We start from the raw sequence: 27,951 nt of genomic DNA, 5'->3' as shown, positions 1-27,951 counted from the left end.
AAAATTCTGTCATTACAGATGTAAAGTTGTTGGAATAATCTACAATATTGGAAACCATTTCGTATGTTTCCACAAGCTTGGGAAAGCTCAGAGCTGACATTTCTATGATGGCATTTTTGAATTCTAAAGCAAAGCAAATGGAGATATTTCAGCCACCGAAGAGATGTTCTCCAAATATCACCTAAAGAAAAATGGCCTCAGTCACGCTGCTGATGTATGGGTATGTTGCATGAACTACATTATTTTGAAATTGCTGGATGTGAGATGGTGTCATAGGATAAATGTTAAGTGAAATTATATAGTGAGGTACGTTATGGGACGAAGACCAAAAAGAACACATACCACTAGGTGGATGGAGACACAGAGTATGTTTACACTGCATCTGGGAGTTAGCTTCCCTGCCTAGGTCCACAGTCTTATGCTGGTGGGGCTTGCGTTAGTATGCTAAAAAAAAGCTGTGTAGACACTGCAATTTAGGCCGGAGCTCAAGCTGTCAAATCCATCCCCACCCGAGCTTGAGAGCTCAAGTTCTAGCCTGAGTCGCAATGTCTACACAGCTATTTTTAGCATGCTAACCAGGTATCATGTAGACATACCCACAGAGACTTGGACTTCTGGACAGAAGCTCCACTCAGACTCCTCACTTGGAAATTTGGGAGGTTGAATTTGAAGGAGAGGAAACTCTGCTGGGCTCTTATAATCTTAGGCTGTCCCTGCTAGAGTAAGAAGTAGGACGGTCACTAGATGTTACTGTTTTGCTTGTGTTATGTTTACTCAGTTAGATAAAAGTTTAGTGTTTGGTCAAACCCAGGAGTCAGAGGCATAGTCAATCGGTGGGTTTTGAAGAGATCCGAAGGGCCTTCAAAATACAGTAACGAAAAGCATCCAAGAGCACCTGACATTTACAGGCAGGTGTCCTGAGAAGAAAATTAGAGACGTAAAAAGGCTGCACTTGTCAGTTGTAGCCACTGACACTGGTGTTGAATAAGGTGTGCTGCCCCGTAAGGGGGAGGTTGTGACAACAGGTATTACAGCAAGCTGAAGGAAAATAGTTGATTGAACTCGTCATAACAAATATTTGCACATTGGTTAAAAAAAACTGAACAAATGTGATGTGTTTAGCCATCTTTCCTGTTCTTAAATTGTCTAAAGAAGAGAGTTTCTGTAGATCTTCTTTATTCACAATTATTTATCTAATAATGTCTGAGAAAATATTGCAGCTGGATTTGCAACAGATGAATGAAGTGTTGGATTTGGTTGCTTTTTATGGGTTTATGTGTGTTTACTCAGAAAGACCAGGCAAAGTGGAAGTACAGGTCTGATATTTGGCAGGAAGCCCAGAAAGGTAGGAGTGGTGTATTTTGTCATTTATGTATGTTGAACCCCCCGTTGCTTATTTAAGAACAATTTGAAAAAGGAAAGGGTGGGAGACTGTAACATATGTGAATGATTGTTCAGAAATAAATCTTTAGGTCAGGCAGTAGCACATCCTAGACTTTTCATAACGGTTTAATGCTTGCATAAATGTGTCACATGGGGTGACATGACTTATTTTGTTATTTATACCAGGTCAGCCTTAGTTGCTTATTCATGAACCATTCCCAAAACGTAAGTGGGGAGGAGATGGAAGAAACTAAGCTTTGGATCGGGGAGTGGCATATCCAGGTCTCTTCACCACAGTCTAAATTTGGCAGGGATGTGTCGCTTGGGGTGACTGAAAAGTTTCTTGTCATTTATGTGGGTTGAAACCACAGTTCCTTATTGAAGATCACTTGCAAAATGTGGGGAGAGTGGTGGGGCACATTGGGGTTGTGTGACACATTTTGCACAGAAATGAATCTACAGGTCAGGGTGTGACATGCTCTCTGGAGTCTTCAGAATGGTTCAATAGTTGCACAGATGTTTCATTTTAGATGTGATCCAAAAGGTATTTTTGTCATTTACACATCATCAAATATATTACTTTTTCAAATTAAGAGACAATTCCATCATGTGAGACTGGGGTCTTGCTTGCATCTCAGAAAAGTGTATCCTTAAAAGCATGACTATATAGTGTTTTAAAGCTCAATCTAGGGTTTGGTTTGAGATTTCTAAAAATTAAATGTACACCAATTAATTATTTTTATTATTATTTTGGCCTTTGAATAAGAAACCAACAAATAAGGATCCTAGCCTCATGGGATCCTGGACTTATTGAAGTCAATTGAAGGGATTTCACTCTCTTGCGTTTGCACAGTACCTAGTGCAGTTGCATCCTAATCAGAACTATTAAGCATTGCTTCAATACAAATCACAAATAGAAACCAGAATAATGAGGTACAGGGCAGGTTAGCAAGCAGAAGAGGTGAAAAGTAGAGGTATATCCAAAGGAAAGCCTTTAAATCAAGAAAGTGAGAAGAGCAGAAAACTCCATGAAGTCCAATGGGGACTTCTCCATGTTACATGGGAAGTACTGGCTGCTGGGCATGGTATAAAACCCAAGATAGAATTAGCAGGTGTTAATTGAGCCTCAGACACTTATGTACATGCTGAATGTTAAGCACACATATGTCTACAGGATCAGGCTTAAGAGTTTAATTTTCAAAGGTGCTGAGCACCCACAACTTCAGCTGCAGTCAGTGGGAGTGGCAGGTGTTCAGGGTCTCTGAAAATCAATACTAACTGCCTTACCTAACTTGCCACAGTGGCTCACTGCTAGAGCCAGCAAAGAATGTTTGACTCATAGGTCCTGGAGTTTTGCCCAGCAGCTTACATTTGACTCAAATCAATGCAGTTGTTGAGATAGGAGAGCAAGGGGGAATATTATGAGGGGAGGGGTGATGCAGAGAGTCTTTTTGTATGGCTTGCTTTTGAGGGGGGCGTTCATCTTTCAAGAAGACATTTATGTTGTTGGCTTGTTTTTGTTATTGATCACAGCACTAAAAAGGTGCTGAACTTTCAAACCTCCTGCTTCAAATGTAGCATGTTCCCAAAGATGGATAAATTGCTTGGAAAAACATTTTACCAATTTACCTACGAAAGGTATAAAGCTAAGTGCTGGTAAAATGGTACATCTCACTGAAGGTTTTTCCATTATTACTGGAGCCCTTTGTCAATAAGCAGCTGGGTTTGCTCCAGAGAGTTATCACGGTTAAGCTTCAGTGTAGCAATGAGCTCAGTATAAGAAGACTTCTGCACCCACACAGAGCCTCTACTGAAGTGAAGAACTTACTGTCAAATCATGGGGGCTCCTATAGGGTGCAGTATCTTCCCATGCAGAGCTCTTTGCAGGATCACAGCCTTACTCATGAAAAAAAAATACATTGTCTATCATCAGATCCTATAAGCTAAGCAAGATTGAGTTGAGAGTTAGTTCTGGTATTGCCAAGAAATATTGAGTGCTGCAGGAAGAAAATGTAAATAGGTGTAATTCTTCCCCTGAATGAGTACCATACTAATGCTTCAGTATGGTGTTTGGGTGTTGTGCTGCTGGAGGTGCCATCTTTCAGCTGACACCTAAACCTCAAGTTCAAGTAATCTCTGGTCATTAAAGGGCAGGGGTCAGTGCAAGCCTCTTCCAAGATGTGAGGAGGGCTAGGCGTAAAATCCTGCCACAGAGCCCAGCTCCTCTCTGTGGCCCCATGCCTTGCTCCTCAGGTGAGTACTGGCTTTACCTCCTCCTCCCCCAAGGCACTGCCCCATGACCAGGTCAGATGCCAGAAGCTGGAGCCAGGCAGTGCAGGGTGGCTGCTGTGCTGGCAGTGGCTGGTGCCATGATGCAGGCAGCTGTAGTGCTCCTCCATCTCCTGCTATCGCCTCAGGCTGTGTCTGCTCCTTAGCTCCACACTGCCCTTCGACTGTTCCCAGCTGGTAATGGCTGCCTGAGTGTGGGACCCAGCTCTGGGGCTGACAGAACGCTAGGGAAGCTGCGACCGTGGGAGCTGGGGCCCAGGAGCCCGGGCTGGAGCAGGTGAATCTAGGCCGCTGTGGGGAGCCCTGGACCCTCCACCTGCCCTGGACGCCATGCCCCAGTGGGTGGGCACATGGGCCAAGGGCTTCTCTTGGGGCCCCCCACCCAGGCTTACTCCAGCACTGCTACTGGAAGGGGCACTGCCTTCAGAGCTGGGCGCCCAGCCAGCAGCCACTGCTCTCTCCACTCTGCCTTCACATTTCCAAGTGTTCTACTTCCTGTGTCACTCCACCAGTGGTAGACTGGTCACTGGCACTTTTTAACAACCATACAGTGGTGCTGGAACAATTTTTATAGTGGGGGCACTGAAGGTGGAAACCATATGTTTGGGTTATTATTACTACTTCCAGCCAGGGAATGCGGCAGCACCCCTAGTTCCAGCACCTATGCGACCATATCATCTAACCTTGCTGTGTTCCTTCACCCACAGGCCATTGGCTTTAAAACTTCAACAAATTTTACTATTGCACTGGGCCTTGAAGCTTAACATACTTTCTGGAGGAGAAAATGAATGACTCAACAGATTGGTAAAAGACTCTTAAAAATCTTTCACTATGTGATATAGTGAAGTGAGGTCAACTGCAGGTAGGGCATAGTGTTGACCTTATCTAGCTACATTGTGGTAAAAACGACAGAACCTTTTTCCCTCAGGATTTTATAGTGAGATAGCTAATGCACATTAATTATCTCTATGTGAGAGGCTGGACAAGGTCTTTTTTGACAAAGAGTAAAGTCACCCAAAAATGCAGTTCTGGGGGGATCATAACTATTTGCAAATTCAGATCAAATTCAGCAGAGAGTTTCAGCCCAATCAAAAATGCGGAAAACTTTTTCAAAAAAGTTGAAATGTTTTATTTTGATATTGTTAAAACAAACCATTTTGTTTCAAAATCTGGTTTTTAAAATATCCATTTGAATCAACTTGGTTGGTTATTTATTTATTTTTCCGCTTAAGCCAGAAAAATCAAAAAGCTGGGTTTTGGTGTGAAATGAATGACTTCTTTTTTTTTTTTTGGTTCAGCTATCAAAACTGGGGAAAAAAACGTTATTTGCTCAGCTGTGCAAAAAGCACACCTCCCTCCCCACCCCCCCCCAGTGAAGAAATAATCTAAGTCTCTGATTTAAAATCTAGTCTAGATCAGTTGTTGTGGCCTTTATGTAAAATTAATTGGTGGTTTCAGTCCAGGTCCTAGTGGATGGGTGAACCTATTACAGAAACCATTACTTGGCAGTCTCAGCCCTGGTCTACACTAGGACTTTAGGTCGAATTTAGGAGCGTTAAATCGATGTAAACCTGCACCCGTCCACACAATGAAGCCCTTTATTTTGACTTAAAGGGCTCTTAAAATCGATTTCCTTACTCCACCCCTGACAAATGGATTAGCGCTTAAATCGACGTTGCCAGCTCGAATTTGGGGTACTGTGGACAAAATTCGATGGTTTTGGCCTCCGGGAGCTATCCCAGAGTGCTCCATTGTGACCGCTCTGGACAGCACTCTCAACTCAGATGCACTGGCCAGGTAGACAGGAAAAGAACCGCGAACTTTTGAATCTCATTTCCTGTTTGGCCAGCGTGGCAAGCTGCAGGTGACCATGCAGAGCTCATCAGCACAGGTGACCATGATGGAGTCCCAGAATCGCAAAAGAGCTCCAGCATGGACCGAACGGGAGGTACGGGATCTGATCGCTGTTTGGGGAGAGGAATCCGTGCTATCAGAACTCCGTTCCAGTTTTCGAAATGCCAAAACCTTTGTGAAAATCTCCCAGGGCATGAAGGACAGAGGCCATAACAGGGACCCGAAGCAGTGCCACGTGAAACTGAAGGAGCTGAGGCAAGCCTACCAGAAAACCAGAGAGGCGAACAGCCGCTCTGGGTCAGAGCCCCAAACATGCCGCTTCTATGATGAGCTGCATGCCATTTTAGGGGGTTCAGCCACCACTACCCCAGCCGTGTTGTTTGACTCCTTCAATGGAGATGGAGGCAATACGGAAGCAGGTTTTGGGGACGAAGAAGATGATGATGATGAGGAGGTTGTAGATAGCTCACAGCAAGCAAGCGGAGAAACCGGTTTTCCCGACAGCCAGGAACTGTTTCTCACCCTAGACCTGGAGCCAGTACCCCCCGAACCCACCCAAGGCTGCCTCCTGGACTCAGCAGGCGGAGAAGGGACCTCTGGTGAGTGTACCTTTTAAAATGCTATACATGGTTTAAAAGCAAGCATGTGAAAGGATTACTTTGCCCTGGCATTTGCGGTTCTGCCTTTGCAAAAGGTTTCTGGGGAGGGCAGCCTTATTTCGTCCTTCATGGTAGGACACTTTACCACTCCAGGCCAGTAACACGTACTCGGGAATCACTGTAGAACAAAGCATTGCAGTGTATGTTTGCTGGCATTCAACCAAAATCCGTTCACGCGGTGGGAGGAGGCAAAATGCGACCTTGTAACGAAAGCACATGTGCTATGTATGTAATGTTAACAGCAAGGTTTACCCTGAAAGAGTGTAGCCACTGTTTTATAAAATGTGTCTTTTTAAATACCGCTGTCCCTTTTTTTTTCTCCACCAGCTGCATGTGTTTCAATGATCACAGGATCTTCTCCTTCCCAGAGGCTAGTGAAGCTTAGAAAGAAAAAAAAACGCACTCGCGATGAAATGTTCTCCGAGCTCATGCTGTCCTCCCACACTGACAGAGCACAGACGACTGCGTGGAGGCAAATAATGTCAGAGTGCAGGAAAGCACAAAATGACCGGGAGGAGAGGTGGTGGGCTGAAGAGAGTAAGTGGCGGGCTGAAGAGAGTAATAAGGGTATGTCTACACTACGGAATAAGGTCGAATTTATAGAAGTCGGGTTTTTAGAAATCGGTTTTATATATTCGAGTGTGTGTGTCCCCACAGAAAATGCTCTAAGTGCATTAAGTGCATTAACTCGGAGGAGCGCTTCCACAGTACCGAGGCTAGAGTCGATTCCGGAGCATTGCACTGTGGGTAGCTATCCCACAGTTCCCGCAGTCTCCACTGCCCATTGTAACTCTGGGTTGAGATCCCAATGCCTGATGGGGCTAAAACATTGTCGCGGGTGGTTCTGGGTACGTATCGTCAGGCCCCCGTTCCCTCCCTCCCTCCGTGAAAGCAAGGGCAGACAATCATTTCGCGCCTTTTTTCCTGAGTTATCTGTGCAGACGCCATACCACGGCAAGCATGGAGCCCGCTCAGGTAACCGTCACCCTATGTCTCCTCGGTGCTGGCAGACGTGGTACGGCTTTGCTGCACAGTAGCAGCAACCCATTGCCTTCTGGCAGTAGACGGTGCAATACGATTGGTAGTCGTCCTCGTCGTGTCCGAGGTGCTCCTGGCCACGTCGGCTGGGAGCGCCTGGGCAGACATGGGTGCAGGGACTAAATTTGGAGTGACTTGACCAGGTCATTCTCTTTAGTCCTGCAGTCAGTCCTATTGAACCGTCTTATGGTGAGCGGGCAGGCGATACGGACTGCTAGGAGTCGTACTGTACCATCTTCTGCCGAGCAGCCATAAGATGTGGATGGCATGCAGTCCTTCTGCACCGTCTGCTGCCAGCCAAAGATGTAAAAGATAGATGGAGTGGGTCAAAACAAGAAATAGACCAGATTTGTTTTTGTACTCATTTGCCTCCTCCCCTATCTAGGGGACTCATTCCTCTAGGTCACACTGCAGTCACTCACAGAGAAGGTGCAGCGAGGTAAATCTAGGCATGTATCAGTCAGAGGCCAGGCTAACCTCCTTGTTCCAATAAGAACAATAACTTAGGTGCACCATTTCTTATTGGAACCCTCCGTGAAGTCCTGCCTGAAATACTCCTTGATGTACAGGCACCCCCTTTGTTGATTTTAGCTCCCTGAAGCCAACCCTGTAAGCCGTGTCGTCAGTCGCCCCTCCCTCCGTCAGAGCAACGGCAGGCAATCGTTCCGCGCCTTTTTTCTGTGTGGACGCCATACCAAGGCAAGCATGGAGGCCGCTCAGCTCACTTTGGCAATTAGGAGCACATTAAACACCACACGCATTATCCAGCAGTATATGCAGCACCAGAACCTGGCAAAGCGATACCGGGCGAGGAGGCGACGTCAGCGCGGTCACGTGAGTGATCAGGACATGGACACAGATTTCTCTGAAAGCATGGGCCCTGCCAATGCATGCATCATGGTGCTAATGGGGCAGGTTCATGCTGTGGAACGCCGATTCTGGGCTCGGGAAACAAGCACAGACTGGTGGGACCGCATAGTGTTGCAGGTCTGGGACGATTCCCAGTGGCTGCGAAACTTTCGCATGCGTAGGGGCACTTTCATGGAACTTTGTGACTTGCTTTCCCCTGCCCTGAGGCGCATGAATACCAAGATGAGAGCAGCCCTCACAGTTCAGAAGCAAGTGGCGATAGCCCTGTGGAAGCTTGCAACGCCAGACAGCTACCGGTCAGTTGGGAATCAATTTGGAGTGGGCAAATCTACTGTGGGGGCTGCTGTGATGCAAGTAGCCCACGCAATCAAAGATCTGCTGATATCAAGGGTAGTGACCCTGGGAAATGTGCAGGTCATAGTGGATGGCTTTGCTGCAATGGGATTCCCTAACTGTGGTGGGGCTATAGACGGAACCCATATCCCTATCTTGGCACCGGAGCACCAAGCCGCCGAGTACATAAACCGCAAGGGGTACTTTTCGATAGTGCTGCAAGCTCTGGTGGATCACAAGGGACGTTTCACCAACATTAACGTGGGATGGCCGGGAAAGGTGCATGAGGCTCGCATCTTCAGGAACTCTGGTCTGTTTCAAAAGCTGCAGGAAGGGACTTTATTCCCAGACCAGAAAATAACTGTTGGGGATGTTGAAATGCCTATATGTATCCTTGGGGGCCCAGCCTACCCCTTAATGCCATGGCTCATGAAGCCGTACACAGGCAGCCTGGACAGTAGTCAGGAGCTGTTCAACTACAGGCTGAGCAAGTGCAGAATGGTGGTAGAATGTGCATTTGGACGTTTAAAGGCGCGCTGGCGCAGTTTACTGACTCGCTTAGACCTCAGCAAAACCAATATTCCCACTGTTATTACTGCTTGCTGTGTGCTCCACAATATCTGTGAGAGTAAGGGGGAGACGTTTATGGCAGGGTGGGAGGTTGAGGCAAATCGCCTGGCTGCTGGTTACGCGCAGCCAGACACCAGGGCGGTTAGAAGAGCACAGGAGGGCGCGGTACGCATCAGAGAAGCTTTGAAAACCAGTTTCATGACTGGCCAGGCTACGGTGTGAAAGTTCTGTTTGTTTCTCCTTGATGAAACCCCCCGCCCCTTGGTTCACTCTACTTCCCTGTAAGCTAACCACCCGCCCCTCCTCCCTTCAATCACCGCTTGCAGAGGCAATAAAGTCATTGTTGCTTCACGTTCATGCATTCTTTATTCATTCATCACACAAATAGGGGGATGACTACCAAGGTAGCCCAGGAGGGGTGGTGGAGGAAGGAAGGAAAATGCCACACAGCACTTTAAGCACAGCACTTTAAAAGTTTACAACTTTAAAATTTATTGAATGACAGCCTTCTTTTTTTGGGGGTAATCCTCTGTGGTGGAGTGGCTGGTTGGCCGGAGGCCCCCCCACCGCGTTCTTGGGCGTCTGGGTGTGGAGGCTATGGAACTTGGGGAGGAGGGCGGTTGGTTACAGAGGGGCTGCAGTGGCAGTCTGTGCTCCAGCTGCCTTTGCTGCAGCTCAACCATACACTGGAGCATACTGGTTTGGTCCTGCAGCAGCCTCAGCATTGAATCCTGCCTCCTCTCATCACGCTGCTGCCACATTTGAGCTTCAGCCCTGTCTTCAGCCCGCCACTTACTCTCTTCAGCCCGCCACTTACTCTCTTCAGCCCACCACCTCTCCTCCCGGTCATTTTGTGCTTTCCTGCACTCTGACATTATTTGCCTCCACGCAGTCGTCTGTGCTCTGTCAGTGTGGGAGGACAGCATGAGCTCGGAGAACATTTCATCGCGAGTGCGTTTTTTTTTCTTTCTAAGCTTCACTAGCCTCTGGGAAGGAGAAGATCCTGTGATCATTGAAACACATGCAGCTGGTGGAGAAAAAAAAAGGGACAGCGGTATTTAAAAAGACACATTTTATAAAACAGTGGCTACACTCTTTCAGGGTAAACCTTGCTGTTAACATTACATACATAGCACATGTGCTTTCGTTACAAGGTCGCATTTTGCCTCCTCCCACCGCGTGACTACCCCCTCAACCTTCCCCTCTCCCTGTGGCTAACAGCGGGGAACATTTCTGTTTAGCCACAGGCAAACAGCCCAGCAGGAATGGGCTCCTCTGACTGTCCCCTGAAGAAAAGCACTCTATTTCAACCAGGTGACCATGAATTATATCTCACTCTCCTGAGGATAACACAGAGAGATAAAGAACGGATGTTGTTTGAATGCCAGCAAACATACACTGCAATGCTTTGTTGTACAATGATTCCCGAGTACGTGTTACTGGCCTGGAGTGGTAAAGTGTCCTACCATAAAGGACGCAATAAGGCTGCCCTCCCCAGAAACCTTTTGCAAAGGCTTTAGGACTACATCTAGGAGAACCGCAAATGCCAGGGCAAAGTAATCCTTTCACATGCTTGCTTTTAAACCATGTATAGTATTTTAAAAGGTACACTCACCAGAGGTCCCTTCTCCACCTGCTGGGTCCAGGAGGCAGCCTTGGGTGGGTTCGGGAGGTACTGGCTCCAGGTCTAGGGTGAGAAACAGTTCCTGGCTGTCGGGAAAACCGGTTTCTCCGCTTGCTTGCTGTGAGCTATCTACAACCTCCTCCTCATCATCATCTTCTTCATCCCCAAAACCTGCTTCCGTATTGCCTCCATCTCCATTGAAGGAGTCAAACAACACGGCTGGGGTAGTGGTGGCTGAACCCCCTAAAATGGCATGCAGCTCATCATAGAAGCGGCATGTTTGGGGCTCTGACCCAGAGCGGCTGTTCGCCTCTCTGGTTTTCTGGTAGGCTTGCCCCAGCTCCTTCAGTTTCACGCGGCACTGCTTCGGGTCCCTGTTATGGCCTCTGTCCTTCATGCCCTGGGAGATTTTCACAAAGGTTTTGGCATTTCGAAAACTGGAACGGAGTTCTGATAGCACGGATTCCTCTCCCCAAACAGCGATCAGATCCCGTACCTCCCGTTCGGTCCATGCTGGAGCTCTTTTGCGATTCTGGGACTCCATCATGGTCACCTGTGCTGATGAGCTCTGCATGGTCACCTGCAGCTTGCCACGCTGGCCAAACAGGAAATGAGATTCAAAAGTTCGCGGTTCTTTTCCTGTCTACCTGGCCAGTGCATCTGAGTTGAGAGTGCTGTCCAGAGTGGTCACAATGGAGCACTCTGGGATAGCTCCCGGAGGCCAAAACCATCGAATTGTGTCCACAGTACCCCAAATTCGAGCCGGCAACGTCAATTTAAGCACTAATCCACTTGTTAGGGATGGAGTAAGGAAATCGATTTTAAGAGCCCTTTAAGTCGAAATAAAGGGCTTCATTGTGTGGACGGGTGCAGGTTTACATCGATTTAACGCTGCTAAATTCGACCTAAAGTCCTAGTGTAGACCAGGGCTAAGTGGCGGGCTGAAGACAGGGCTGAAGCTCAAATGTGGCAGCAGCGTGATGAGAGGAGGCAGGATTCAATGCTGAGGCTGCTGCAGGACTAAACCAGTATGCTCCAGTGTATGGTTGAGCTGCAGCAAAGGCAGCTGGAGCACAGACTGCCACTGCAGCCCCTCTGTAACCAACCGCCCTCCTCCCCAAGTTCCATAGCCTCCACACCCAGACGCCCAAGAACGCGGTGGGGGGGCCTCCGGCCAACCAGCCACTCCACCACAGAGGATTACCCCAAAAAAAAGAAGGCTGTCATTCAATAAATTTTAAAGTTGTAAACTTTTAAAGTGCTGTGCTTAAAGTGCTGTGTGGCATTTTCCTTCCCTCCTCCACCACCCCTCCTGGGCTACCTTGGTAGTCATCCCCCTATTTGTATGATGAATGAATAAAGAATGCATGAACGTGAAGCAACAATGACTTTATTGCCTCTGCAAGCGGTGATTGAAGGGAGGAGGGGCGGGTGGTTAGCTTACAGGGAAGTAGAGTGAACCAAGGGGCGGGGGGTTTCATCAAGGAGAAACAAACAGAACTTTCACACCGTAGCCTGGCCAGTCATGAAACTGGTTTTCAAAGCTTCTCTGATGCGTACCGCGCCCTCCTGTGCTCTTCTAACCGCCCTGGTGTCTGGCTGCGCGTAACCAGCAGCCAGGCGATTTGCCTCAACCTCCCACCCCGCCATAAACGTCTCCCCCTTACTCTCACAGATATTGTGGAGCACACAGCAAGCAGTAATAACAGTGGGAATATTGGTTTTGCTGAGGTCTAAGCGAGTCAGTAAACTGCGCCAGCGCGCCTTTAAACGTCCAAATGCACATTCTACCACCATTCTGCACTTGCTCAGCCTGTAGTTGAACAGCTCCTGACTACTGTCCAGGCTGCCTGTGTACGGCTTCATGAGCCATGGCATTAAGGGGTAGGCTGGGTCCCCAAGGATACATATAGGCATTTCAACATCCCCAACAGTTATTTTCTGGTCTGGGAATAAAGTCCCTTCCTGCAGCTTTTGAAACAGACCAGAGTTCCTGAAGATGCGAGCCTCATGCACCTTTCCCGGCCATCCCACGTTAATGTTGGTGAAACGTCCCTTGTGATCCACCAGAGCTTGCAGCACTATCGAAAAGTACCCCTTGCGGTTTATGTACTCGGCGGCTTGGTGCTCCGGTGCCAAGATAGGGATATGGGTTCCATCTATAGCCCCACCACAGTTAGGGAATCCCATTGCAGCAAAGCCATCCACTATGACCTGCACATTTCCCAGGGTCACTACCCTTGATATCAGCAGATCTTTGATTGCGTGGGCTACTTGCATCACAGCAGCCCCCACAGTAGATTTGCCCACTCCAAATTGATTCCCAACTGACCGGTAGCTGTCTGGCGTTGCAAGCTTCCACAGGGCTTTCGCCACTCGCTTCTCAACTGTGAGGGCTGCTCTCATCTTGGTATTCATGCGCCTCAGGGCAGGGGAAAGCAAGTCACAAAGTTCCATGAAAGTGCCCTTACGCATGCGAAAGTTTCGCAGCCACTGGGAATCGTCCCAGACCTGCAACACTATGCGGTCCCACCAGTCTGTGCTTGTTTCCCGAGCCCAGAATCGGCGTTCCACAGCATGAACCTGCCCCATTAGCACCATGATGCATGCATTGGCAGGGCCCATGCTTTCAGAGAAATCTGTGTCCATGTCCTGATCACTCACGTGACCGCGCTGACGTCGCCTCCTCGCCCGGTATCGCTTTGCCAGGTTCTGGTGCTGCATATACTGCTGGATAATGCGTGTGGTGTTTAATGTGCTCCTAATTGCCAAAGTGAGCTGAGCGGCCTCCATGCTTGCCTTGGTATGGCGTCCACACAGAAAAAAGGCGCGGAACGATTGCCTGCCGTTGCTCTGACGGAGGGAGGGGCGACTGACGACACGGCTTACAGGGTTGGCTTCAGGGAGCTAAAATCAACAAAGGGGGTGCCTGTACATCAAGGAGTATTTCAGGCAGGACTTCACGGAGGGTTCCAATAAGAAATGGTGCACCTAAGTTATTGTTCTTATTGGAACAAGGAGGTTAGCCTGGCCTCTGACTGATACATGTCTAGATTTACCTCGCTGCACCTTCTCTGTGAGTGACTGCAGTGTGACCTAGAGGAATGAGTCCCCTAGATAGGGGAGGAGGCAAATGAGTACAAAACAAATCTGGTCTATTTCTTGTTATGACCCACTCCATCTATCTTTTACATCTTTGGCTGGCAGCAGACGGTGCAGAAGGACTGCATGCCATCCACATCTCATGGCTGCTCGGCAGAAGATGGTACAGTACGACTGCTAGCCATCCCCATCTCTTGCCTGCCTGGCAGAAGATGGTACAGTACGACTACTAGCCATCCCCATCTCTTGCCTGCCTGGCAGAAGATGGTACAATACGACTGCTAGCAATCCTCATCTCTTGCCTGCCTGGCAGAAGATGGTACAGTACGACTGCTAGCAGTCTGTATCGCCTGCCCGCTCACCATAAGACGGTTCAATAGGACTGACTGCAGGACTAAAGAGAATGACCTGGTCAAGTCACTCCAAATTTAGTCCCTGCGCCCATGTCTGCCCAGGCGCTCCCAGCCGACGTGGCCAGGAGCACCTCGGACACGACGAGGACAACTACCAATCGTATTGCACCGTCTGCTGCCAGAAGGCAATGGGTTGCTGCTACTGTGCAGCAAAGCCGTACCGCGTCTGCCAGCACCCAGGAGACATAGGGTGACGGTTACCTGAGCGGGCTCCATGCTTGCCGTGGTATGGCGTCTGCACAGGTAACTCAGGAAAAAAGGCGCGAAATGATTGTCTGCCCTTGCTTTCACGGAGGGAGGGAGGGAACGGGGGCCTGACGATACGTACCCAGAACCACCCGCGACAATGTTTTAGCCCCATCAGAGTGCTCCATTGTGACTGCTCTGGACAGCACTCTCAGATGCCCGATTTTTTGCCGTTGCTCTGACGCCGGGAGGGGCGCTTACAGGGTTGGCTTCAGGGAGCTAAAATCAACAAAGGGGGTGGCTTTACATCTAGGAGTATTTCAGGCAGGACTTCACGGAGGGTTCCAATAAGAAATGGTGCACCTAAGTTATTGTCCTTATTGGAACAAGAAGGTTAGCCTGGCCTCTGATTGATACATGGCTAGATTTACCTCGCTGCACCTTCTCTGTTAGTGACTGCAGTGTGATCTAGAAGAATGAGTCCCCTAGACAGGGGAGGGGGGGAAGCAAATGAGTACAAAACAAATCTGGTCTATTTCTTGTTTTGATCCACTCCATCTATCTTTTACATCTTTGGCTGGCAGCAGACGGTGCAGAAGGACTGCATGCCATCCACATCTCATGGCTGCTCGGCAGAAGATGGTACAGTTCGACTGCTAGCAGTCCGTATCGCCTGCCCGCTCACCATAAGACGGTTCAATAGGACTGACTGCAGGCAGGACTAAAGAGAATGACCTGGTCAAGTCACTCCAAATTTAGTCCCTGCACCCATGTCTGCCCAGGCGCTCCCAGCCGACGTGACCAGGAGCACCTCGGACATGACGATGACGGCTACCAGTCGTACTGTACCATCTGCTGCCACAAGGCAAGGGGTTGCTGCTACTGTGTAGCAATGCCGTACCGCGTCTGCCAGCACCCAGGAGACATAGGGTGACGGTTACCTGAGCGGGCTCCATGCTTGCCGTGGTATGGCGTCTGCACAGGTAACTCAGGAAAAAAGGCGCGAAATGATTGTCTGCCCTTGCTTTCACGGAGGGAGGGAGGGAACGGGGGCCTGACGATATGTACCCAGAACCACCCGCAACAATGTTTTAGCCCCATCAGGCATTGGGATCTCAACCCAGAATTCCAATGGGCAGCGGAGACTGCGGGAACTGTGGGATAGCTACCCACAGTGCAACGCTCCGGAAGTCGACTCTAGCCTTGGTACTGTGGAAGCGCTCCGCCGAGTTAATGCACTTAGAGCATTTTCTGTGGGGACACACACACTCGAATATATAAAACCGATTTCTAAAAAACCGACTTCTATAAATTCGACCTTATTCCGTAGTGTAGACATACCCTCAGTGAAGGACTGAATCAGAAGAGAAACTAATGCCCTGACCATACCGTTTATTGCAAGAAGGTGCAGCAATCCAGCTACATCTAGTCTTATTTCTCAGTTCTAGAGGCTGTCCTTCCAGTTGAGGGCTGAGATAAGCTGGTGAGGCAATGTGGGGAAACTTGCACAGCTGCTATCTGTTCTGTAAAAGACATCAGGCTCCAATTTCATAGGTGCCAACTCCGTGGGTGCTCCAGGGCTGAAAAATATTAGTGGGTGCAGCCACCTCCCCTCCACCCCCCGTGCCTCCTGGTGGCCCTGCTGGTCAACTCCTCCTCCTCCTTCCCACACAGGGCCTCCTGCCTGCCACAATCAGCTGTTTTGCAGCAGGCACTAGGAGGGAGGAGGAGGCGCTTAGATGGGGCATGCTCAGGGGAGGGAGCGAAACTGTGTGAAAACAGGTGGGGTGGGGCTGGGGGTTTGGGAGAAGGGGCGGGGCTTGGCTGGGGTTTGAGCCGCCGGGGTCCGGAGGAAGCTGGCGCCTCATTTGTACCTTTCATACAAAACAAATTCCTTTGGTGGCTATCCTGCTGTCAGTTCCTTTGTTTAGTTTTTATCTAATTAATATGATAGGGTTTTCATTCAAGAGCTATGTTTTCCAGAAAACATGGGTAGTGATGGAAAGTAAGAAAGACTAAGCACGAACCTCTCAGCAAGTTTCTCATTATCCTTTGCATCTGTGCATATACAACTCATGTTTATGACTGTGTGCTCAATATGGCTCTCTTTAATGTACACCCCAGGACCCATGCTCAGAACTCTCTGCTGCTTTTGCAGCTTGTCAAGATTTTCACTGTGCAAGCCCGCAAACAATAAAGATGCTAACTCAGGTTTTCTGGGGCTGACAGCAACTGAAAAACCAAGAGCAAAATAAACAAGCAGAATCAGGTGGGTGAATTTGTGTATTTATGGACATTCATTTGCTTTGAGTTTAATTATGTAACCCTTACCTTTGGTATTATTGCTTCTGCTGCTGTGGTGCAAGACTTGCAGTTGCAAATTCCAATAGTGTTTGATTTTAAAGTCAACAGCTGATACAGCATGTAATTTCTGTGGGGCTCAAGGCATGGTTTTTCACTGCTTTGCCCCTGATTTGGTAGCATTTTACACCCATCCCATTCAGTTATAAATAAAGACAGAAAGTGGAAGGCAATGGAGAATCAGGCCCTAACAAAGTATGGATTAACCAGGTTTGCAATGTGCAATGTTTCCTGTCCTTTTCAGCAAACACTAATTGTTTATCCATCTTTACAAGCAGATCACATGGTTGTAAACTAATGCAACATATTAATTTGTTCCTGTTTGCTATCTGGAAAATAGTCTGCAGGAGAATAAAAGGCAAGATCCCTGTTGTACCCATCTCCACCTCCCAATTTGCATACGTTTGATGGAGGAGATTGCATTATATTTCCTCATGTTATGTTCTGCAAGATAAAAACAACTTCCGTTTAGTGTGCTGAACAACCACTGTTGAACCTCGATAGGCCACTGGTACAGCTAGTCTAAATCCAACACAACTATAAGTATGCATGTTGTGATGCGTTTTTGGAAGAGCAAACTTCAGACAACCTAGTTATGTCCCTCAAAAGCATTGTATGTTTCATATGTATCTGTGAGGGCATGCAGGTTACCCCAGTGCACCCCCTTTTAGTAACTAGTACCCCAGGTGAGCCCAGCCTCCCTTCACCCTACTTATAAACAAGTCCAGGCAGATCCTTTTAATTAAAGAGCACCCCTTTTCCAAGGGTCTCATTTATTAACAAGAGCCATAAACATAAATTTGAGTTTACTCAGCGACACCCAGGGACATTCTTCAACTCTGGCTTCATCCAACATGCAGTCTCTAGCTCCTTCCTTCCAGAGACTCTTCTTTCCTGTGCCTATAAAGAGGCTCTATTTCTGGAACCCTTCTCAGTTCCTTCTCTGGGTTATATCTTTCAGTCCTTCCTTAGGCAGCAATCACCAGCTGTCCTGTCTGGAATTGGGATGTAGTTAGTTAGTCCCCTCACTGTCTCCTTAAACAGGAGTCTCTTCAGCTCTCTTCTCTGATGCTGTTTGTCAGATTTTATGATTGTCCTTAAGGAGCCATCACCTCTCCTCTCTGGAGCTGAGTTGTGTTTTAGCCAGCAGTAAGAGCTTTGCCAACTTCTCCTTCAGCTGGCCCGCTTTTCCTTTATCAGACTTCAGGCTGCCTAGCAGGTTAGCCTTTCCCTGCTGGTGTCTACTCTGCTCTAAGAGAGGAGGCAGCCTTTATGCTAGTCCCCTTTTTCCAGCTCATCCCTAATTGGTTGGATGCGAGGGGACCCTTTCACTGCCCTCTCTGCCAGGCTCCTGGCAGAAAGAAACCATGACAGAATTTCCTCCCAAACCCATTCCGGAACCGCTTCCTCTCTCCCAGGTCCTTATCTATATAAAATCAGACCTTTCAACCTCTTGAAGAGTCATCCCACATGCCAGGATGGGTTGACCATTAGGCACCACTACCCTTAAGGGACAGACTACCCCATTACAATATTAGAATAAATAAACACTGAATTACTGCACTCGGACATAATTTTGCAATGATAAGACCTAATCCTATTCCCACTGAAATCAGTGAGAATAGGAATAGGCCTATTGTTTGGAAAAGCAGTGCTTTCATTATCATCAGCTTGTTTTTATTTCTCAACCTGAGGGTCATGGCCACTTTGTTCTTATCATATTGTTACATGGGAGGGGGCCTGAGCTAGAACCGAGCTACGAGGAAAGGGAATTCGGGGGGCTCCTGAAGTGGAAAAACTTGAGAACCTGCCCTAACGATATCACTATTTATACAATCAAATCAACATTGCTGCTGGTCAGCTGACTGGTTCCAGCAAAAGATTATAGGGTTCATGTTTAAGTGCCCCATCCCCAGCTCAAATTAATTTTACATATGTTTGTATTTTCAGCCAATGATCAATGAATACTATTGATTGCCAATGCTTTGGAAAACAAACATAGTGCGTGATGGGATCAATGATATTTTAAGCAATAGGATCGATTCATCTTGTGATCCAGATGATCCACAGTAAAAATAATAAAATTTAAATGTCAGATAAAATATTTACATGGCAAATGATGGGTTGGGAAGATTAGACCAGACATTTTCAGAGAACTGTCTATGAGTATAGTATCAAGTGAACTTTGTTCACATGAGGCCTGATGCTGTGAAGTTCACCTTCAACTCCTGCTGAAGTCACTGGGGTTTGAGAGCTCTAAACATAGAGCAATGCTGTATGGGGGATAGTGAGGTCCACAGGCCTAGTCATGAAATTCCCATTTGTCTACCTCTGATTCTGCATTGATGTGACCTTGGGAAAGTCACATAGATACTGAAGTCTGTATGTTAAAACTGCACACCCAAAGGTAACTGCATATGCATTTTGTTTCCATATCAGAAAATTTGGTTCCTCTATTCTTCTAGCTGCACATCCATAAAATTGGTATAGCAACATGTGCTGTAGAAAAGGGCTTGTCTGGTTTACTTCAATTTCTTATTTGTAGTATTCTCATGCTTCAAATGAGTCATGGTGAACGTCCACAGCAGCCAAGTAGAGACAGTATTAGTGGGGGAGAATTCAGTGAGTCAGATTGTAAACGATTTATTGAAAAACACAACCTGATCCTTCTTCATCAGTCAGGGGATACTTTAAAGACTGTCTTAGAGTAAATACCAATTAATGACAAGGAGAGTGATGTGCAATGTGGGATGTTCTCAGTGAGACACATGAGCTTGCTTGCTCATTTCCTTGCCTCCTTATCCTAGGAACACAGAACACCGTGGTCCAGATCCTCAGCTGTAGCCAAGAAGAGCATAGGGCCAATAGTTTGTTAATGAATATAACATAGGTGTAATACTTGGAGGCTGATCCTGCAAACTCATATTATTCCCACTGGTGTCCTATTGACTTCCTAGGAGTTTCATGCAGTACTTAGAGTCCTCGTATGCAGATCTGGTTCACACACTAAAGCTCTTTGTTTTTATTTTATACCATTTGTGACTTTTCAAGTATTCCTTTTACAACACTTGGAACTGAGGCAATTTTTTTTGAACAAATGTATTTTTAAGGGTTATTTTACCCTGTGAAATAACCTGAAAAATAAAACTTGTGTTAAATGATTCAGTGAATGAATGTTTTATTTGTAGTAAAAGAGATGTGTAAAACATGCCTGAGTGTTTATACTGTATAATTAAAGTTCCCAGTGTACTAAGCAAACACACTACAAGGTTCAACACCAAGAAGAGGCTCCATATTTCTTTCCCACAGAACAGGTTTATTTTTTCTACATTTTATTTCCCTAGGTTCAGCTTTAGAATTTATGGTGTCCCCAAGTAGCACTAAATTTTAGTCTCTATGTTGGGGTGAGAGTTTTCCACAGGGATTTTCAGTGACAGAGTGGACCCTTAGGAATTCATTTCAAAGAAAAGATGCAGTGGGATGCATTATTAAGAGGAAAGTATATAGAGCCAGAGGACAGAACTGTGCTTCTGAAATGCATCATATAATTACATTTCAGGGGAATCCAGAGCCTTCTATTACTGAAAAGCCTGCATAAAGTGACATCATACATTTTCTTGGCTAGGGCCAGGTAGGAGCTCAAATTGTATATTTGATGGGATTTAGGTGAGCAAGATCACAAGAGTAAAATATCAGCACACATTGGGGGGGAGCAGCCACAGGTGCACAATCCTGACCGGAGCCATGGGGAGTGGGGTGCACAGCCCTAGGAAGCTGCAACGGGGGCATATGGCCCCTGCTGCAGCCCCTGTCACAAGCCACGGGGCAGGGGCTCATGGCCGCGGCAGAAGCCACGGGACAGGGGCACAAGACCCTGGCTCCAGCCCCTGGCAGAAGCCACAGGGCAGGGGGGCATGATCCCAGTTCCACTCCTGCCTGCGCTGCTCACTCAGCCCAGCTGACAGTCACCTTACCTCCCAGCAGGGCCAGCGATTGCGGCTAGGGAAGGAGTCAGGGTGTGGGGGAGTGAGTGTCTGGGAGGTCTGGGTGGGGGAGGGTGCTGGCAGGGGGGGATGTTTGTGTGTTTTGGGGTGCTAGGCAGTGGGGGGGTCACTGGGCAGTGGGGAAGATCTGTGTGTGTCAGGGCGTTGGGCAGTTGGGGTCTGTATGGGGCACTGTGTAGTTGTGGTGGGGCTGTGGGGAAGAGCAATGGGTAGTGGGGGAGGGGAAAATCTGTGTGTGTTGGGAAACTAGGGAGGGGGGGGTTCTGTGGGGAGCAGTTGTGGTGGGGCTGTGGGTGGGGAGGTGCTGGGCAGGGGTGGTGGTGTGCAGGACGCTGTTCATTTTTGGTAGGGGGTTTAACCGTGTCTCTGTGGGTTACAATGGAGAATACCAAATTCAGGACAAACTGCTGAAAAACAGGGCAGACACACCCCAAAACTCGTGGTTATTCTCCCATGAGATATACCAAACCAGCAACAAAAGTAAACTTCTGTCTCACCACACTGGATAACAAGAAGTCATAAAAGCAGTTTCCTTGGGTATTCCAGTGCTTGTGTCATCCCAAAAACACTAGACTTAAAGATGAGTGGTTCTTTAAAATCAATTTCATCAAACAAAAAAGGTTCTTCTGATCCCAAAGGATCAGCCACAGACCCAGGTCAATATACAACTCAGATCTTACCCAATAACCACGCTGTTGCCAATCCTTTAGTATCTAAAGTCTAAAGGTTTATTTACAAAAAGAAAGAGAGAAAGGTGAGAGTTAAAATAGGTTAAAGGAATCAAATACATACAGTAACTGCAAAGTTTTTGGTTCAGGCTTGTAGCAGTGATGGAATAAACTGCTGGCTTAAGTCAAGTCTTTGTGTAGTAGTAAAAAGAAAAGGAGTACTTGTGGCACCTTAGAGACTAACCAATTTATTTGAGCATGAGCTTTCGTGAGCTACAGCTCACTTCTGATGAAGTGAGCTGTAGCTCACGAAAGCTCATGCTCAAATAAATTGGTTAGTCTCTAAGGTGCCACAAGTACTCCTTTTCTTTTTGCGAATACAGACTAACACGGCTGTTACTCTGAAACCTGTGTAGTAGTAGGATTTTATGTTTGTATTTTGTATAATTTAAAATGAAGAATAAATGAGATAATAATGTAGCATGTATTGCTGTATGATTTGATCATATTCTGCCAGCCACCCTTTTTGAATGGCAAAAAGGAATGGCCTAATAGGCCATTTGGTAAAAATGCATCAACCAGAATCTGTGTCTGTGCTAATTTCAACGGCAGTGACAGACCTTAAAGGGTCACCAATTTAGCATTTTATAATAAGTAAAAGAACGCAATGATTGTTTTTCTTTTGCATTGCAATTTGATGTTCCTGTTCAAAACGTTCTGTGTAAATTAATTTTGTTTTGTGTGTGAAGGAGGAATGTATGTGTTAAGAGATAAGTGTAAAGGTCATCACTGAGCCAGGCGTACAAGGGAGGAACCAGAAACAGACGCAAGGGCGCCAGGAGGCTGCAACACGCCCCTATTGAAATGTCAGAGGAGAGCAAATTAACGACTCTAAAAATGAGACAGGCACCTATCAATGAGGACAAAATAGCTGTAATAAAAAATAAGGACAATTTAAAAAAACAAGCACTTGTCAAACAACAATTTATTACAGCATGATGGTGCAAAACTTATTGGTCCCAATGAAGAAAAATCACTATATAAACAGTGTGCCTTGCCATGAATCTTTGGGTTCATCCTGCCAAGACTTCCCCAGAACATCGTGTTGCGACTGACGGAACTCGGCTCCTCCCTACCAGTGATCAGCTAGCTGGCCACTAGGTTAATCCAAACTCTGGACTGGTAACTATAACATCGACTGGTGGACTGTGTGTGTGTGGGGGGAGGTTAATTGAATGCATATGCTAATTGTTGTATCTTCAATAAATGCGGCATATTGCCTTTTCCCCTAAAAAAGATCCCATGTGCTTCTTATAAGCAGAACATCTGGTTGCTTCCAAATCATCGGAAGGTCCTCAGTCCCTTGATTACACTAATGGGAGCATTCTAAGTTCATAGTCCAGAAGTTTGAGCAGGCAAGAGACTTGAGCAGGAAAGAGGCAAAATGGAGATGTTCCCAGCACCTTTTATAATTTCTGCCATGTGGAGGGTGCCCACCATAATGCTTTATGGAAATATGCTCATGAATATATATATATGACATAACTGGAATATGTTTTATGCTACATATGCCATGTAACATTTCTATGTAAAGTTTATGATCTGAATCTATTTAATCGTATTTGTATGCATGTATCATTTTTGTATTCAAAGTTATGAATATTGGTTGTGTACTGGCTTGATTTCTAAGTAACTTTAGTAGAGCATTTGGTCAGTTACTTGAGAAAGGAATGTGCAAATTAGGCACCCAATCAAGAAACACTTAAAGGGCAATGACTCTTGTAAGGCTCCAATCCACATAAGAAGTCTACCTGAGGACGTTCAAGGAAGCACGTGAACCATGGCTGCCACCTGTAAGTTCTGAGTCATGCATGGATGTGTGACTTGCCCATGTGACTCCAAAACTTCATCTTGGAGCTGGACTTTGCATAGGAGAGAGGAGGGGGTCTCCACCCACAAGAGAAAATCTATTTAAGCCCGTGGGAGACCCTTCCATTTTGTCTTGAGCTGGCCAAAGAGAGAGCCTCTCCATCCCCAAGGATACCTGAAAGAAACTGCAACAAAGGACAGTAACTACAGTGGGTGTGAGTGATTGCTGGACCCAGACTAGAAGGAGACTAGTCTGTAAAAGGAAGCTTACTGGAACTGGTGAGATTTCATCTGTGTTCAGCTTTATTACGATACTAGACTTAGACTTGCGTGTTGTGTTTTATTTTATTTTGCTTGGTAATTCACTTTATTCTGTCTGTTACTACTTGGAACCACTTAAATCCTACTTTCTGTATTTATTAAGATCCCTTTTTACTTATTAATTAACCCAGAGTATGTATTAATACTGGGGGGGGTGGTGCAAACAGCTGTGTATATCTCTATCAGTGTTATAGAGGGTGAATAATTTATGAGTTTACCCTGTATAAACTTTATACAGGGTAAAACGGATTTATTTGGGGTTTGGACCCCACTAGGAGTTGGGCATCTGAGTGTTAAAGACCGGAACACTTCCTAAGTTGCTTTCAGTTAAGTCTGCAGCTTTGGGGCACGTGGTTCAGACCCTGGGTCTGTGTTGGAGCAGACTGGCATATCTGGCTCAGAAAGACAGGGTGCTGGAGTCCCAAACCGCAAGGGAAAGCAGGAGTAGAAGTAGTCTTGGCACATCAGTTGGCAACCCCATGGGGATTTCTGTGATCCAAGCTGTCACAGAGGGAAATCCATTGTTTCAAACAAAGCTCTCAGCATAGCTAGTTAAAAATTACAGGTAGCAAGATGGTGTTTGGAGTCACATGGGCAAGTCACATGTCCATGCATGATTTTGCTTAGTCACAGTAGGAAAGTCCATTAAGTGTAGATGTGCGTCTCCCATGGTCCATTGTGAGTTAAGTGTTCCTTGATGACCTACTTAATTTGAATAGTCCCTTCAAGATGTGCAGGCTAAATATCTTGTGGGCATTACCGCTACAAACATATTTGAAATACAGGTATAGAGCCAATACTCACAACTTCAAATACAAAAATGATACATGCCATACAAATAGCATAATCATATTCAGCAAATCATAACCTTTCCATAGACACCTTACTTGACATAATTTGTACAAGTTTTGTTGCAGTTATATAACAGTGGTAGCAACAATAATCTACATGGTCATATTTAATCAGATAATGGCACAGGGGGGTTGTGCGGGGCATTGGGCATAGCAGGTCTGGGGGGTGTTGGCATGTGAGCTATGTGGCACAGCCTGGGCCCACCCCCAACACGAAGGGGCATGCTCACAGCACAGGGTTAGGTGAACCAATGTGCATCTGGCCATGCCACATATGCCCAATTGCCCCGGGCCAGCCCCGCTGCCCACCGTGAGACTCCTCACTTGAGGGCTGGGGCAAGGAGAGGAGGTGTGGGGGTGGGGTCCAGGCAGCTCTTACTTGAGGCAGCTCCCTGGAAGCAGCCGTTGGGTCCCTCTGGCGCCTAGGATCAGGGGCAGCCTGTGGGATCTGCGCATGCTGCGCCCACCATGAGTGCTGGCTTCACAGCTCCCATTGGCTTGGAACCACAGCCAATGGGAGCTGTGGGGGTGGGACCTGCGGGCATGAGGAACGCACATAGCCCCCTGGCCGCCCCTGACCCTAGCAGGCAGAGGGACCTGCTGGAGGTCCAAGCAGCGCTTACCTGGGGCCGGCAGGTTCCTCTGGCTCTTAGGGTTGAGGCGGCCAGGGGGCTCTGCTCGTGCCCGTAGGCCCCTCCCCCACAGCTCCCATTGGCTGTTGTTCCCAGCCAATGGGAGTTGCGGAGCTGGCGCTCCTGGCAGGTGCAGAATGCAGAGACCACCCTGGCCGACCCTCCACCGAGGGGCCACAGAGTCCTGCCGGCTGCTTTCCGTGAGTGCAAAGCCAGGTAGGGAGCCTGCCAGCTAAGGTGATCGGTCTAGCCCCGCACCAAAAATCAGGACAAATGGCATCCTGACCGTACATCAGATGGGAAGTGGGACAAACAGCTAAATATAGTGACAGTCCGGATTTTATCAGAATGTCTGGCAACCCTAATGGGATTGAACTGCAGATACAAAGGCCTGCCACTGAGAATGCCCTTCACCAGGCTCTGTCAAACTTTCTAGCATAGTCACGGAGGCAGGGGGAGGCAGAGAGGGAGGCAGCTTTTGAGATAGCTAGAGTGCAAATCATTTCGGTGTCACTGTGATGCACTGCACCTCAAAATAGCACCCCAAAACCCTCATATTCACCGTGGCTATATGATTAAGATATGCCTTGTGAGGAAAGTTATAATCTGTTGAGCATCATCGTTCTGTCAAAAGGTATGTATCACCATTGTCTATGAAGTTATGAGATTTTGCTATATGATTGTTACTGAAATGTTGCGAGTCAGGGAAATGCCCACAGACTAGCTCTTCAGTAGGCAAGTGTTAAGCAACCACCATAGGCCATTCACCAGCAGGCGAGTTGTAAGCAGGAGATTTACAATTCACATGAAAGACAGTTGCTGGAGCACATACACCATGGGGCTGCCAACCTCCATGACACAGCAAGGATCTTTCCAACACCTGGAGGAGAGTATAAAATAAAGGACAATGACATCACCTCTCCCACCTACACGGGCACTAGGACCGTGGTGGCAGGCGGGCAGGGCTCTGAGGGCCATCTTAGCAGTAATGCAGAAACAGGATGAAAAGTTGCATAGTTGTTTCCTAAGCTGGAGGTAGGAAACCAGCTGCACTGAGTGCCTGGGGTGCGCTGCGCAGAGAGGGGGCGCAGGGAGAAGCTGCAACCCTTGTTTGGGGTTAAAATCTGCTGCCTGCTGATCACAGAGGTACAAAGGGGGGCAAATCAGAGCGGGGGATGGGCAGTGTCTGACCAGGGGTTGGCAACTGACTGGCAGGGGGGTCAAACAGCTGGGGGTAGGGGTAGGAAAGGCGCTGAGGAGCAAAACTAGGGACAGGCAGGGGTACGAGTCGGAGTTAAGCCCAGGAACAGGGGCGTGTACAGGAATAAAAATTTGACAGCTTTTGGAGGGGCATGTTCTGTGCCCCAGCTGCAACCCAGAGGATCTCACTCAAGGGGCTGGAGGAGTTCTGTGCCCCTGCCGATTATCACAGGGGCTGTGCCCCTGCTTGCCCCCCCTTGTGCATGCCCCTGCCCAGGGGTGAGGTACTGCCTGACGGTGGTAGAGGGGGTAACAGTTACCCGATGGGATGAGTCACCTGCCATGTTTGTAAAACTGGGGTGTGGGGCAGAGGGGCTCTTTTATTTCCCCTCTCACAGGAGTGTAGGTCACAGCACATGATTCCCTGGGCTGTGTTGTCAAAGGCACAGGGCATCCCAAGGCCTAGACATGGCAGCTCTTCTCTATTTTATATAACATACTGAGGTGGTACAGGAGACTTGATTCAGTGAACTATTTTACATACACCCCCCAAAAACTGTGTCTCACCCTTTTTAGTGTTTTAGAGCCCCTTATCAGTTTATATGTCTGTATAAAGTCTCATAGCAGTTCACAAATGTATCTTATCTGCTGCTGATTCTCTGAATTGCACTCCCTTCCTTGTAATCCATTTTAAATATAGTTTTGCTCTTCAAATTGTTTACTTTTTAAAATGTTATTTTACTCCTATTACTTTTAGCACTTCATCATTTGCCTTTGTCAACATTGTCCAGATGGATGTCAATGTGCTACTTAATTGATATTTTAATAGCAAATAATCATTAAAAATATTTATAAGTAAATAGTTGCTAGTAGTTTTAGCAATGACATCTGTTTCTAGTAAAGCACTTCCTATATTTTTACTGTGATTTTTAATTTGGAATTTTTAATTTCTTTTTTTTATAGCACAAGCTTATTCTGTTGGATCCTGTGTTTTCCGGTCTGACTGATTTTCTGGTCTACTGGCTGATTTGCTGGTCTGCTTCATTTTCATTTGATCCACCCATGGGGACTGCCTTTCTCAACTGTTATTTTGCCTCTCACTCCAGCCCTTAGTGCTTTTTCACACGTCACTGCTTGTGTGTAGAACTTGGGTGCCAAATATTCATTAAGGGCAGTATACTATCTCCTATTAAATACTTCTCAAAGACAAACCTCTGCTTTAATTTTTACTGAACATAAGAACGGCCATACGGAGTCAGACCAATGCTCCATCTAGCCCAGTATCTTGTCTTCTGACAGTGGCCAGTGCCAGGTGCTTCAGAAGGAATGAAAAGAACAGGCAGTCATCGAGTGATCCATCCCCTCTCGTCCACTCCCAACTTCTCTCAGTCAGAGGCCAGGGAAACGGACACCCAGAGCATGGGGTTGCATCTATTGATGGACCAGGAACTTATCTAATTCTTTTTTGAACCCAGTTTTAGTTTTGGCCTTCACACCATAATGAACACACATCTACAACCCCAAGACAACCACAAGAATTCAAAAATAATGAGTTATACACCCCCCAGACATGACATTTAAAAAAAGAAATAAATGATTTTGAGTTCTTTTATGTGCCTTTTTGTTCCTGAGCCTTTAGGGCCCAGTCCACAAAAGTAGGAGTTAACTCCCTGAGTGAATCTTGGCCTAGCTTCATACTTCTGCTGTTACCTCTCCCAAATAAT

At 47.0% G+C, this 27,951-nt stretch overlaps 1 long non-coding RNA gene across 1 annotated transcript; it reads left to right on the top strand.

Moving 5' to 3' along the window:
* Window positions 1-26: 26 nt before the first annotated feature.
* Window positions 27-27,438, top strand: LOC142071014 (uncharacterized). The gene is made up of 2 exons (XR_012666969.1): window positions 27-220; window positions 27,191-27,438. It is a non-coding gene; the product is annotated as an uncharacterized LOC142071014 (long non-coding RNA).
* The last annotated feature ends 513 nt before the right edge of the window (window positions 27,439-27,951 follow it).

The sequence above is a fragment of the Caretta caretta genome, chromosome 2 (assembly GCF_965140235.1).
Source record: "Caretta caretta isolate rCarCar2 chromosome 2, rCarCar1.hap1, whole genome shotgun sequence".
Classification (NCBI taxonomy): domain Eukaryota; kingdom Metazoa; phylum Chordata; order Testudines; family Cheloniidae; genus Caretta; species Caretta caretta.
Note: the sequence above shows the minus strand (reverse complement) of the source record. Positions and strands in the feature narration are given on the sequence as shown.